Source organism: Hipposideros armiger, unplaced genomic scaffold, assembly GCF_001890085.2.
Source record: "Hipposideros armiger isolate ML-2016 unplaced genomic scaffold, ASM189008v1 scaffold_137, whole genome shotgun sequence".
NCBI lineage: Eukaryota > Metazoa > Chordata > Mammalia > Chiroptera > Hipposideridae > Hipposideros > Hipposideros armiger.
In genome coordinates, this window is record NW_017731487.1 from 551,210 (window position 1) to 563,276 (window position 12,067).

The window sequence follows — 12,067 nt, forward strand, 5'->3', positions numbered from 1 at the left end:
AAAAAAAAAAAAGTCACAGCATCACTTCCACTGCATTGTGTTGGCCAGAGCAAGTCTTAAAGTCAGGGAAATTTCAAGGCAATTTTTTGGGAAGTATGGGTTTCCCAAGAAGGCGAACGGGGCACTGTTGGAACCTTCAGGGCGGGCTCTGTGGCTTCTGATGTACGTGTTGGGGGGGAGTAAGCTTGGGTCCAGATGGATGGGTATGGACTGGGATGAGCTGAGTGTCAGGGGCAGCTCAGAGGACCCCGCTTCAGACCCGAGTCGCTTCTGCTGTGATTACTCTTCCCAGAGGAACCCAGGACTCCGGGACCTCAGGAGATCCCTGGAATGAGAACTACCCGGGTACATGGCTACCGTGGAGTGGAAATGCCAGTGGGGATGGACGTGGATACAAACACAGTAGAAAACTTCACCATTGTCTCAAGGGAGGTGCTGCAAAGTCACCTTGCAGGGGACCTGGATACAGGGAGGGGACGGATGTTGCCCAGCGTTTGCAACCTACTACACATGCTTTCTGTTCAAGTCTCCTCTGCCACACTGGACAACTCAGTGACTGCTGGGCAGGGGTTGTGTCTGTCAGACCCCAAAGTAAGCACTTGAGGTTTGAAGATAAATCATCTAGACCCCTGCCCTCAAGGAGTTCACAACGTAAATAAGCAATTAAAGAGCTCAGCTCAAAATGCATGGAGCGGCTCCTGCACTGTGACCACAACTCTGCGTGGCAGTGGGGAGGGAAGGATGAATGTCGCCCAGCCTCTCACCTGGGGAACCTAAGGGAAGAAAGGAAGGAAACAGAAGGCGCGCTTTCCTCTCGTGTAACGCAGAGCAGGTTGTAGAGGTGCTTGGTCTTTAAGGTTCTGAGTCTTCCTCTTTCATCTGTTTTTCTCTTTAAGAAAGGGAGCAAAGGTAGGTGTGTAGCAAACACGATGGAAAAGAAAGCGGGAAAGCCAGCCGTCAGTGTGTGCTGTAGGACTTCCGCTTACCAGTCGCTTTATCTGCTGGGGAAGTGGGCTTTCTGGCTTGAGGCCGCCTCCCTCTCCTGCCCATCTCTGCCGCCATGATAGTGTGTCACCTAGGTATTGCCTGAGGAGAAAGTGTGGCCTGTATCCTGGGGTGCTGGGGGTCTCCAGTGAATTCAGCAGAGCCCCCACGACCAGCACTGCTTGTCAGACTCTTTTGAGGATCTAAACAGTCGTCTGCTATATCTGTTGTTACATTATAAGCACAAACTTTCATTTGCTGTGTATGTCGCCTACCTGTGTGAGCCATGGCCAATAATGGTTACAAGTTAGGCAACACCCACTTTGGAGCTGCAGAGAAAGAACATTTCTTGAGTCCAGCTAAGCACACAGAAGGTGCCTACACCAGGGTCCAGATGTTCTGTGGCCTGATTGTCAGCTCCTTCAGGGACGTAAAGGCGGCCATCCCTACGCCTCAATTTCCTCATCCGTAACGTGAGAGAAGTGAGGGCAGATTGGAGTCTCTGGGATCTTGTGTCCCTTGCTCCCAGCTGCTGATTCTCTTATATTCTACATCATAGTGAAAATTCCAAATGGCATTCATCAGTGGGACTGTCACCAACTTTTTAAAAGCTTTGAGGCCTAGTATCGTGTCAATATTGCTTGTCAGAAGCACTCACCTAGCCTAGGATGGAACACATAGTAGGTGTGAAATAAATAGTCGTTGAATGAATGAACACTTTGCTGAGGGTGATTAGGGCAGCACTAGAAGAGGAGACAGAATTGGGACAGGATTGAGACCCTAGGCTGACAGTGAATTATGCAAATGGTGCTTCCTGCCAGCTATGTCCCAATCATCAGCAGAAGACAAATCCAAGCAGTGACCTAACTCCCTTGACCCAGTCCTCCTCGAAATATCAGCGAGGCCACTTCCTCAAGTCACATGGGATAGGCCCTGGGACTGGGCTCCTCTCACATCCTTAGGAATGCAAGTTCTTGTCTTCCCAGGGACCCTCAAATGCACGCCCCATTGCTAATATCCTCTGGGGAGCAACTATGAGAACAGCCCCAGGCCTTAGAGGAAGGAAAGAGGCTCAGGGAAGGCCGTGACCCACAGTTATTTTAAGCCCAAGTTCTCTCAGTTCAAGCAGAGGTCACACTTCTTCCTGGAAGGCAGAGGAGCCTCAAACCTGGCATGGGTTTAATAGAAAGGATGTCTCTTGGAATGGGAGTGGCGACCTTCTCTCTCACCTGGCCTCCGTATATGCCCTAGAGATAGTTCTTTCCCTTTCCTAAGACTTGGCCTTTCCATCTTTAAAACCCATCTGTCCAGCAACCACTGAGAACCTCCTACATGCCAGGAACAGTTCTAGGTGCTGAAGACACGCTTATTTTTTTCGTTTTTTTAAATTCCTGTTTCCGTGTGACCTTTACTGTAGTGGCAGGATACAAACAGTCAGCAAATGAGATGATTGGAACCTCGGAATGAAGGATGTGATGGAGTGAGCTAGCAGGGTATCCAAGGGAAGTGCATTCTGGGAAATGCGAAGACCAAGGCTATGCGTTCAGGGAACGACAGAAAGCAAGTCATCAGAGCTGGGGGAAGACGGGGTCCCTGTGAGTTGTGGTCAGAACTTGGTTTCCCTCTGAGGAAGATGGGAAGGGAGCCAAGGAGGCACTGGGTAGTGGGGTACCAATGGGTTACAGGGTAGACGCAGAGAGAACAATGAGGAGGAGTCCGTCAGATTCTGCATATGTGATGGGATACGCACATTGATTTAACATGCAGTTTGAGAGAAAGAACATAATTAAGTTTAACTGCAAGGTTTTGGGGTCTGAGCAACTGGGAAAAAAAACTGAGATTTACTGCAGCACTTAAGACAAAAAAAAAAAAGGCCTTTGGAAACATGGGAGAGTTCCATTTGGGGCGCACTGCTTTTAAGATGCCTGCTACACATCCAGGTGGACATGTCGAATGCAGCTGAATATCTGAGTCTGGAGATCAGGGATGTCCTTGGTGGGCCATGGCATCTTTCAGAAGCAGGATGTCCCACCTGAACCACAGAAGGCAAGACACTATTTGCATGATGCTTTCTCAGGTTCCCAAGAATTAGTCATGAGTACAGAAGTGCATGTACAGGAGAGGAGTGAATTTGCTGCATGTCGTGCACGCTTTGCAGAGTGGTCCTCCATATAGCCCAGGGCACAGCAGCACGGTAGCACCTGGAGAGGTGATAAAAATGCAAATCAGAAACTGTGGGGCGGGGGCAGTGAGAAGACATCATCAAGCCCTCCAGTTGATTTGAACCCCTGGCTTAATGCCTCAGGACAATGGGGTTTAGTTTATTTTGTAATCTGACCAAGGAAGCCATGAATCTATAAAATGAAGGGACTGGACATATCGATACTCCATAAAAAAATTTAAAAAAAAGTGTTTCTTCTCCTGCACCTTCTAACAGGGCAAGGGATTCAAGTAAGCCATCAGCTTTCACGGATTCATGTAGTTTGAACTGGTTCATATTTCCAAATTTGGACTCTGCCGTTGTCCAGCCCAGCTGAGGGGCCAACGAGAGGAAGTGCTTCTTGCGCCTGAGCTGAGCATGAGACAGTCATAGGATGATAGTAGACAGAGCTCTTGGTCCCAAAGTTCTATTGAGCCCTAACATACTCTATCCCGAATCTGTCCATTGGACAGTACGTCCTTGGAAAAGAATGAAATCCAGCTTTAATCCAAGAGTTTTAATTATTTTAACCTAATTCAACAGACCACTTTTATTCCTAAAGGAGTGATATGAGCCAAATCAGACTGTAGAGTTCATTTATCCAATGGATATAGTGCTAGATATTAAATTTTCTAACTGCCTAGGCACCCTCAGAGCTCACGGCCGTGTTCCAACCCCAGGTCCTACATGATTTAGATGATTTGACCTTTAGCAAGTTGCTGACTTAGCTTCAGTAGGTTTCAGTTCTTCTTTATCTGTCAAATGGAAATAATCACAGAAGTATCGACCTCCAGGGGAGCTACTGCTTACCACAAGGAACATAGTGGTGTCATTACAATGTTCTGTCTTCACAGGGCCATTTTTCTTGATGACACTTATCATATTTATAATTACATATATATTAATATGTGTATTTATAAAAATGACTGTATCACTCGCTGGGAATAAAGATAGGCAACTCTTCTGAGTTTATAATTGTATGAACCATACCTGGAGCACTGTCCGGAACTTAGTATTTATTCAGTAAATAAGTCTATATATTATATTTACCTGGTCTATATATTTCACATAAATGGAGTCAGGCGATACGTGGTCCTCTGTGACTGACTGCTGTCCCTTAGCATTTCCAAGGCCCATCCATGTTGCAGCATACAATTGTGCTTCATTTCTTTTTATTTCTGAATCATAATCGATATAGATAGCCACATTGCATTTCTCCATTCACCTATTGATGGGTATTTGGTTGCTTCCAATCAGAGGCTGTTACAAATGAAGTTACTATGAACAGTCGTGCACAAGTCTTTCTATGGACACCTGTTTCCACTTTTCTTGGGAAAATATCTAGGAGCAGAATTGCTGGAGTATGATAACTCTACATTTAACCATTTAAGGAACTGCCAAACCATTTTGCAGAGTATACTATTTCAGATTCTCATCAGTGGTATATAAGGATTCTAGTTTTCCACATCCTCAGCAAGATTTGTAATCATCTAAATTCTTGAAATTTATGTTTAACTCACTAATTTTCAGCATTTCTTCTTTTCTGACATGCACATTTAAGGAAATGAGTTTTACCTCTAAGTGCTGGTTTAGCTACATCATCACTTTTTTCAATGTTGTGTTCAGTTTTTGCTTAATTAAAAACATTCTTGAACTTTCCTTATGATTTTCCTTGGACTCAGTATTATCTAGTGTATTTATTAATTTCCAAATTTATTGTGGAAAAGGAACATATGCTATATGATTTAATACTAAAATTTATTGAGGTTTATTTTATTCTTCAGTAATAATAATATGTATGCTTTAGAAGAACAGTCAATAAACAATTATTAAAAGTAGTGTTTGATATTTGTGCATTAAGGCAATTTTTTCAATCATGTTAATCAAGTGTTATATAAATATGTTATAGCATTACTGATTTTTTGCTTACTTTTCTATCAGTTATTGAGAGAAGACTTAAAATCTCCCACTATGATGATTGATTTGTCTATTTCAGATTAAGTTATGCCCATTTTGTTTCATATATTTTGAAGTAATATTTTAGGTGCACATAAATTTAAATGGTTCATTTTTTTTAAAGATTTTATTGGGGAATTGGGGGAGAAGAACAGCTTTGGGGAATCAGGGAAGGGGAACAGACAAGTTGCTGTCCTTTTGTTCTTCAGTCTAGTTGTGGAGGACGGCGCTTCACTGGCCCATGTTGGTATTATCACTGTGCTCTTCCCAGCTGAGGCAGTTGCTCGCCGGCCATTGGACGGCCACTCACAGTGGCTCACGGCAGCTCATGAAAGCGCACACCAGCTGCCCGCCAGCTCCACTGCAGCCTACGCTGTCACCGGCGACTCACAGCAGCCCAGTTCTAGGTTGAGCTGTTATTCACCATCTTAGCTGTAGAGGGCGCAGCGTCACTAGCCCTAATGTGGGATCCGAACCGGGGCCCTGCTGCTCAGAGCTGGCGTCCCAAGCCAACTCCTAATAAATGGTTCATTTTTTAAAACATTTCTCATTATAAAGTGACCATTACAATGAGTAAGGTTTTTTGGTTTTTTTGCCTTTTAAACATAATATATTGGGTTGTTGGAAAAGTCATGACGTATTTTTGCCATGAAAAACATAGAAAAAATACATCATGACTTTTCTGACAACCCAATAGATACACTTGCTTTCTTTTCATTATTTTGTATGTAACATATTTTTCTGTCCTTCCACATACAATTTTACTGCATACCTTTTATAGATGCCCACAAAACATCCATGAAGTGTATATATTCTGATAGTCTTTTTAACTAGTGTTCAGTTCATTTATATTTGGACTTAAAATTAGTGTATCTATTGATTTTTTTTTCTTTTGCCCACTAGCCTATGTTTTTTTCCCCCTCATCTTGCCCACTTCTGGATCTTCTGTATCATTACATTTCTCTCTATTGTAAAGTTTGCTAGTGAACAATTAACAGTTGACACAATTCAAATTAGCTTACTTCGATGTGAGTTTGATTAAGGGAGAATTTTAAAAGCAGTGGACAGAATTAAGGGAAACCAAAAAACTAGTAAGGGAGGAACTCAGTTTCAACCCCTAATCATGAAGAAATGGGAGAAGCGAACACTTACTACACTCTACAGACAGAGAAGGCTAAATGGAGAGGGCTGCCTGATGGAAGCTGAAATCTTAACTCAGGGAAGCAGCCTGCCCACTGTGACCAGACAGGGAGGCAGCTGGGGAGACGAATACCCCAGCCTCAAATCCAGTCTCAACCTCATTCTCCCTGCTCCCTCTTCTCCCCCTGGGGTTCATCTTTGGCGGAATCCAATCAGAATTCAAGGGCACCCATCGATGCAGTTCAAACACTTCATCCTCCCAAAGCACCAGGCAGGGAGCACACAAGTAAGGAATGGACCTAGCATAGCAAAAGAAGCTAAGACGGAGTTCAGCACTGTTTCCATTCTTTCATTAGACTGACCTTCGAACTTACAAAGGCATTCTTCACTATCTCCATCTAAAACGAATCAATACCCAGTGATATCCTTAAAACCTTTCAACTACGATACATTTTGCTTCTCTTAAAACTTGTAAATTATTATACATTTTCTATTTTAATTCTTTTTTTCTACCCAAACAAGCATACTACTAGCATTCTATGCAATGTTTAGCTTCACACAGTTCTTTAGGACTTTCTTTAATCTTCCTTCTTGAGTCTTGCATCTTCCCTTTGATAACAAGTTACTTGAAATAAATTCTTTAGAATTTCTATTCCTGAGAAATTGGTTGTAAACTTTTTTATATTTTTTGGGTTTTTTTCTGAAAATATTGCTTTAGTTATTATTCTTGAAACCTTTTCACTGGGCATAGTCCTTTCTAATGACGGGTTTTTTTGTTTGTTTGTTTTTCTCAGTATGCTTTGAAGCCAGTCTGTCTTTTTTCTCAGTGATTTAGGATTTCATTTTGGTTTTGTCCATGTGTTTCACTATGACATGTCTAGATGTGAATTGATTTGTGTTCTACATAAGATATGCCTGCTCCTATCTGTGGGTTGATATTTCCCATTGGTTCTGGAAAATGCTCAATTTCTCTTCAAATAGTGTCTTTTCTCCATTCTCTTTTCCTGGAATTTTGATCAAACATATACTGATCTTTTCTCTCCATATTTTGCATATTTTTGTATTTATATGTTTCATTCTGCAAAACTTGTGATTGTTCAATTCACTTTTTCTTGCTATGTTGAATCTGCATTTGACTTTTAAATTATGCTTATTGTATTTTTCATTTCAAAGTAATCTAAGTGGCTCTTACAAAACTGTGATGTTTACTTGTTATAGTTCCCTCTTCATTGTAGTGATTTTCAAAGCTTTTCTGTTGCCTTTTTAAATAGAGTAATCATAGCTGCTACTATTTCCTATGTCTGGGAAGCATAATATTTCATGTCTTTGCAGCTCTTTTTCTATTATGTACAAGATAAAACACACCCAAACAGTTTCTCCTTCCAAGCAAGCATCTCTAATTCATCCCTAATTATCAGCAATAACAGGTAGGGAAATAAAAGAAAAAAAAAAGTTGGTTTCAACCAAATCTTCTGCCAGCCTATGATCGGGAGATTAATCTCCAAAGTAGCGCCTTTGAAGTTAACTAAAATTTAACTGGCAAAATATCAAGAAAGGCAAAAGTTGGAATGATGGATTGCATGCACATAAGAATGAGAGAGACAAAAAGTCATCTTGAAGTAAAAAAAAACCAAAAAACCTGAGTAATAATCCGAAACGGGAAACTCTTAATCTCAAGGAAGAAAGCTTTTAAAAGTAGGTTAATAGTCACCAAATATCCAGCATGGGTTAGCCACTTTATAAACCAAATTAAATTATCCACCATCTGTCCTAAAGTAGGGAATCTCTTCAATTTATGAATAACAAAACAAAGGTGCAACTAGTTTAGATGATTTGCCCCAGGTTTCAAAGTGAGGAAGTGGCAGGTCTGAGTTTAGAACTCAACTCTAAACAGCAAAGTTTGCTGTTTACTATTGCATAGTTAAAGCTCTCAGCCCAGAAAGAGAGGCGGCATAAGGTGAAGCTATTATAAAATTATGAATCACTTAAACCGGAATGGAGGGCTTGGAAGAGAAAAGTATGCTGCATGATTTAGGCAATTTCCTTGTTTGGGAAACTCTTCACGTTGTTTCCAAGGAAAATGTCATTCCTTTCGCCTCTGGCTGCCTGCAGCAAGCCACAGCAAGCTCGTGTGGCCTCCTGCTCTACCCCTCACATTGGGGTTGGAAGCCTAAGAATGAGAAAACATCAAGCATTTTGACATGTTACTTGCTCTCTTCTAAGCATGGATGCTTCAAAATCAACCATATACTTTTCTGACCCTTTGAGCTACTTCATACTAAATTTTATAAACATGGGATTTCAGAATTATAAAACACAGGGTCTGATGCTTCCTTTTTTATTGAACAAGAAGCAGCCCCGAGGAGGTTTGGTCACGTATGTAAGGTCACACAAGTGGTTAGCGGTGTGCCAGGACTCTATGCTTGTGTGTCTGTCTAAACATGTGTTTCTTTGTAGAGGGTCAAGTTCAACTCAAGAGCAAAAAGGTTCATTTCTTCTATACTTTTGAATCCTTTGCTTTATTTTTGAAACTTTCAGAAGTTATATCCATCTTCAGTTGTACCTCCAGGCAAAGGGTTTTTTCCACCTGGGGCCAGTGACTCCTATTGTCTGTGTTCCCCCAAGGTCATGTCCTAGAAGTGAAAGCAAAGTGCATCATTGTCTAGCTTCATTTCTTCACTAAATCGCTATGAAAACTTGGCTTCTGTTTCCTTGTTTGAAAAGTGGATGCTGTATAAACTGTTTCATTCCCGAGGTTCCTTACTCTCTCTGATTTCATGAGTTTGATTTTGTTTCAAATAATATATATGTGACTATATATTTTATACCGGGCTTTGGGATAAGCCAAGATAATACAGAAATTAACTGTGTCCGTTTCCTGCCCTTGAGGAACTTGAATAGAAAAGAGGAAGGCAGAACTGAAAATATAATTTTCATACAGTAAAGGCAGTATCCTTAGGTAATAAAAACCGATAAGATTTCTCTGTATTTTCCTCCTTTGCGTATTCTTTTCTGTGACACAAATTTCAAATTAATCCCTTAGAAAGTTCACCAGAGGCCAAAGAACCCCATTTCAACACCTACCTGTCATAAAATGAAAAGTCTATCTTTAACCTCACTTCTTTCAAGGGGCTCAGACTTGCCAGCTGAATGCAGGGCGTGGGTTTCAGATTGTACAGGGTGTTGCATGTACTTTGTACACAATCCCGTCAAGACCCCAGTGCAGTGATGGCTCCCCATTGAGAAACTTCTGTCAACGTTGCAATCATTCAAAGGCCAACCCTTTCACCAGCACCTAACAGTTAGTGCAGACTCAGTGCTCACAGAAGCTGCCTGTCTGGAAAAGGTGAGCTCAGGCCGCAGTGACTGAAATGACTTCCAGGCAGATCCCAACTCCACAGCAAGAGCACTAGCTTGGAGGGCTTGTGCAATTCCTATCAAAGCACCTCAGCTGGATCTCGGGTGGGGACCTGTGTGAGTCTTGTGTGTTTTCCATTGAACTCCAGTGAGGTCCAGCACAGAAACATTCCGTAGCTCGAATAAACCCGTGGCATGCTTTGTCCCACCCTCTTTCATTTCGAATGGGGAAACCGAGTCCCCAGAGACTGTTGTAACTTCTAAAATCACAAAGCGAGGAAGGACAGAACCAAAACTAGAACTCTGTTGTCTGGCTCAAAGGTGAGTGCTGTTTTCAAAATGCCACCTTGACACAACTTCAAGAATGAGCTGTATGCTTGGATTGCCCTGGGATATGTGAGTCTAAGAAAATTAGTGAAATTTTATCAAGAGGGTGGCTATTCACTGAAGCTTTCCTCAACTCCTTTTTCCTGCTTTTCAGCTTTGCCTCAAACTCCAATGTAGCTATGCAAAGCAGTTCCTGCTCATGTCCTCTGCTTGCTGCGGATTTTTATATTAATGTTTATGTTTCTAAATATTGCATAAAATATTACTCACCGTGATGGTTGAGGTGTGCTTTTAATGCCGCCTTAAATGTCATGGCCAAGATGAGTGCCTCATTGCCTCGTCCTTGTCCCAGCCCCATTTCTGGGCTCCAGAGGCATCCTGTAGAGTAACAGAGAACAGCTGGTAATCAGCTCAAGTGGGTCACAGAGCCTAAGACAGTTGCCTCAAGGGAAGGACTGATGGAGAAGCTTCTGAAGAAGAGGCAGGCGACGCTCAAGCACGGGTCTCTTCCAGGACCAAAGTACAGAGCAGTCCATGAAGACGAGGTGCTCCAGTCGCAGGCCAGCTGTTGGAAAATCTCCAGCAGCTGCCTTCAAACAAGCTCTGGCAGCCCCACAAAGCTGCCTCCCAAATCAGAAGTAGGGAGCTCTCATCTGTAGGAAAGTGGGGATAGACTCCACCAGCTCTGCCTTCTGCACGAGGCTCTGAGTGAGGTCGGTACCTGTGGAAAGCACTGGCCTTGTTGATTAAGCTGAACATGGTATCCGAGGAGGGTGCGCTGAGGACCAGCCAATGAGAGGGGCTCATTCATGCCTGGGCAACTGCCAATCAGCGGATGCAAGGGCTGCCGTGTGGGCCACTAGGTCAACCTGGACTTGCCTGTGCTGGAGTGCAGCCCCCACAGACTTGTTCCTGCCTTCATTCCTCCCAGCCCTGGTGGGGTTTTTAATCTAGCTACTCGTCGTGTCCTGCTAATGGATGTGCACATCTTGAAGGTTTCCTCAACTTACTATTACCACCCTGGAGCTGAGTAGATGCTCAATGGGGGACTAGTGAAGGAAAGAAATCAGTTTAACCAGATTGGCACACTTATTCTAGAAAAGACCAGAAAGTAAATATTTTAGTTCAGGAGGCCACAGCTTATTTCTGACACCTATTCAGCTTTGCCTCTGCAGCCATCCTAGACTGCTGATGGTAAATGGATGGGTGTAGCTCTGTTACAATAGTTTATTTATGCTCCTTGAAATTTGAATTTTATAGAATGTCCATGTTTCATAAAATATTATTTTTTAGATTTTTTTCAGCCATTTAAAATATTTTAAAAATCTGAGCTCATGGGCCAGGTTGCCAATCCCTGGGTTTAACCAACAAACCTTGTGTGCTCCACCCCCATCAAAAGCTATTCCTCTCCTTCAGTCTGAACTCCAGCCAAGTGCTACCTTTCCCAGAAAAATGGGCAGTTTCATAAAATAAGAATCTCTAGAAAAGATAAATGTTGTGAAACAAATGGGTATTCATTTACTAAAGAAATTATAACCATCAGGATACAAAGATGAGGAGGAGACATTCATTATTGCAGTTTGGGTGGGTGATTAGCTTATTTTGTTGTGGCATTTTCTGGGGTTTTTTGGTGTGCTATTAATTTTGAGGGTTTTATTGTCTTTATTACTGCAGTTGTTTTTTTGTTTTGTTTTGCTTTGCTTTGCAAGGAGGATTTGTCTGAACTAGAAATGTTGTTAATTCAATGTTTTTCTCTAGCAATTAGTATAATAATTCATTACACAGGGCTTTGTAGTTTATTAAGTAAACTATTTTTTGATATAACCCTTCCAACAGTCCTGTGGAGTAGACAGAAGCAGTGTTATCACCAGTATAGCTAAGTTATGGATGAAGGTTGGAATGGCTTCAGTACTTGATCAAACTCACACAGCTAGCAACATAGCTGGGTTGGGATTCAGACCCCAGCCCATGGGTTCAGTTGGTGCCATTTTCTGTCACTCTGCTCATGCTGTGACCCTAGAATAGGTGCCCTGGGGAATACCGAGGTGAGCAGGTTATAAGGCAGGGGAGAGACACACAAACAATTACAGAGCAAAGCAAAAG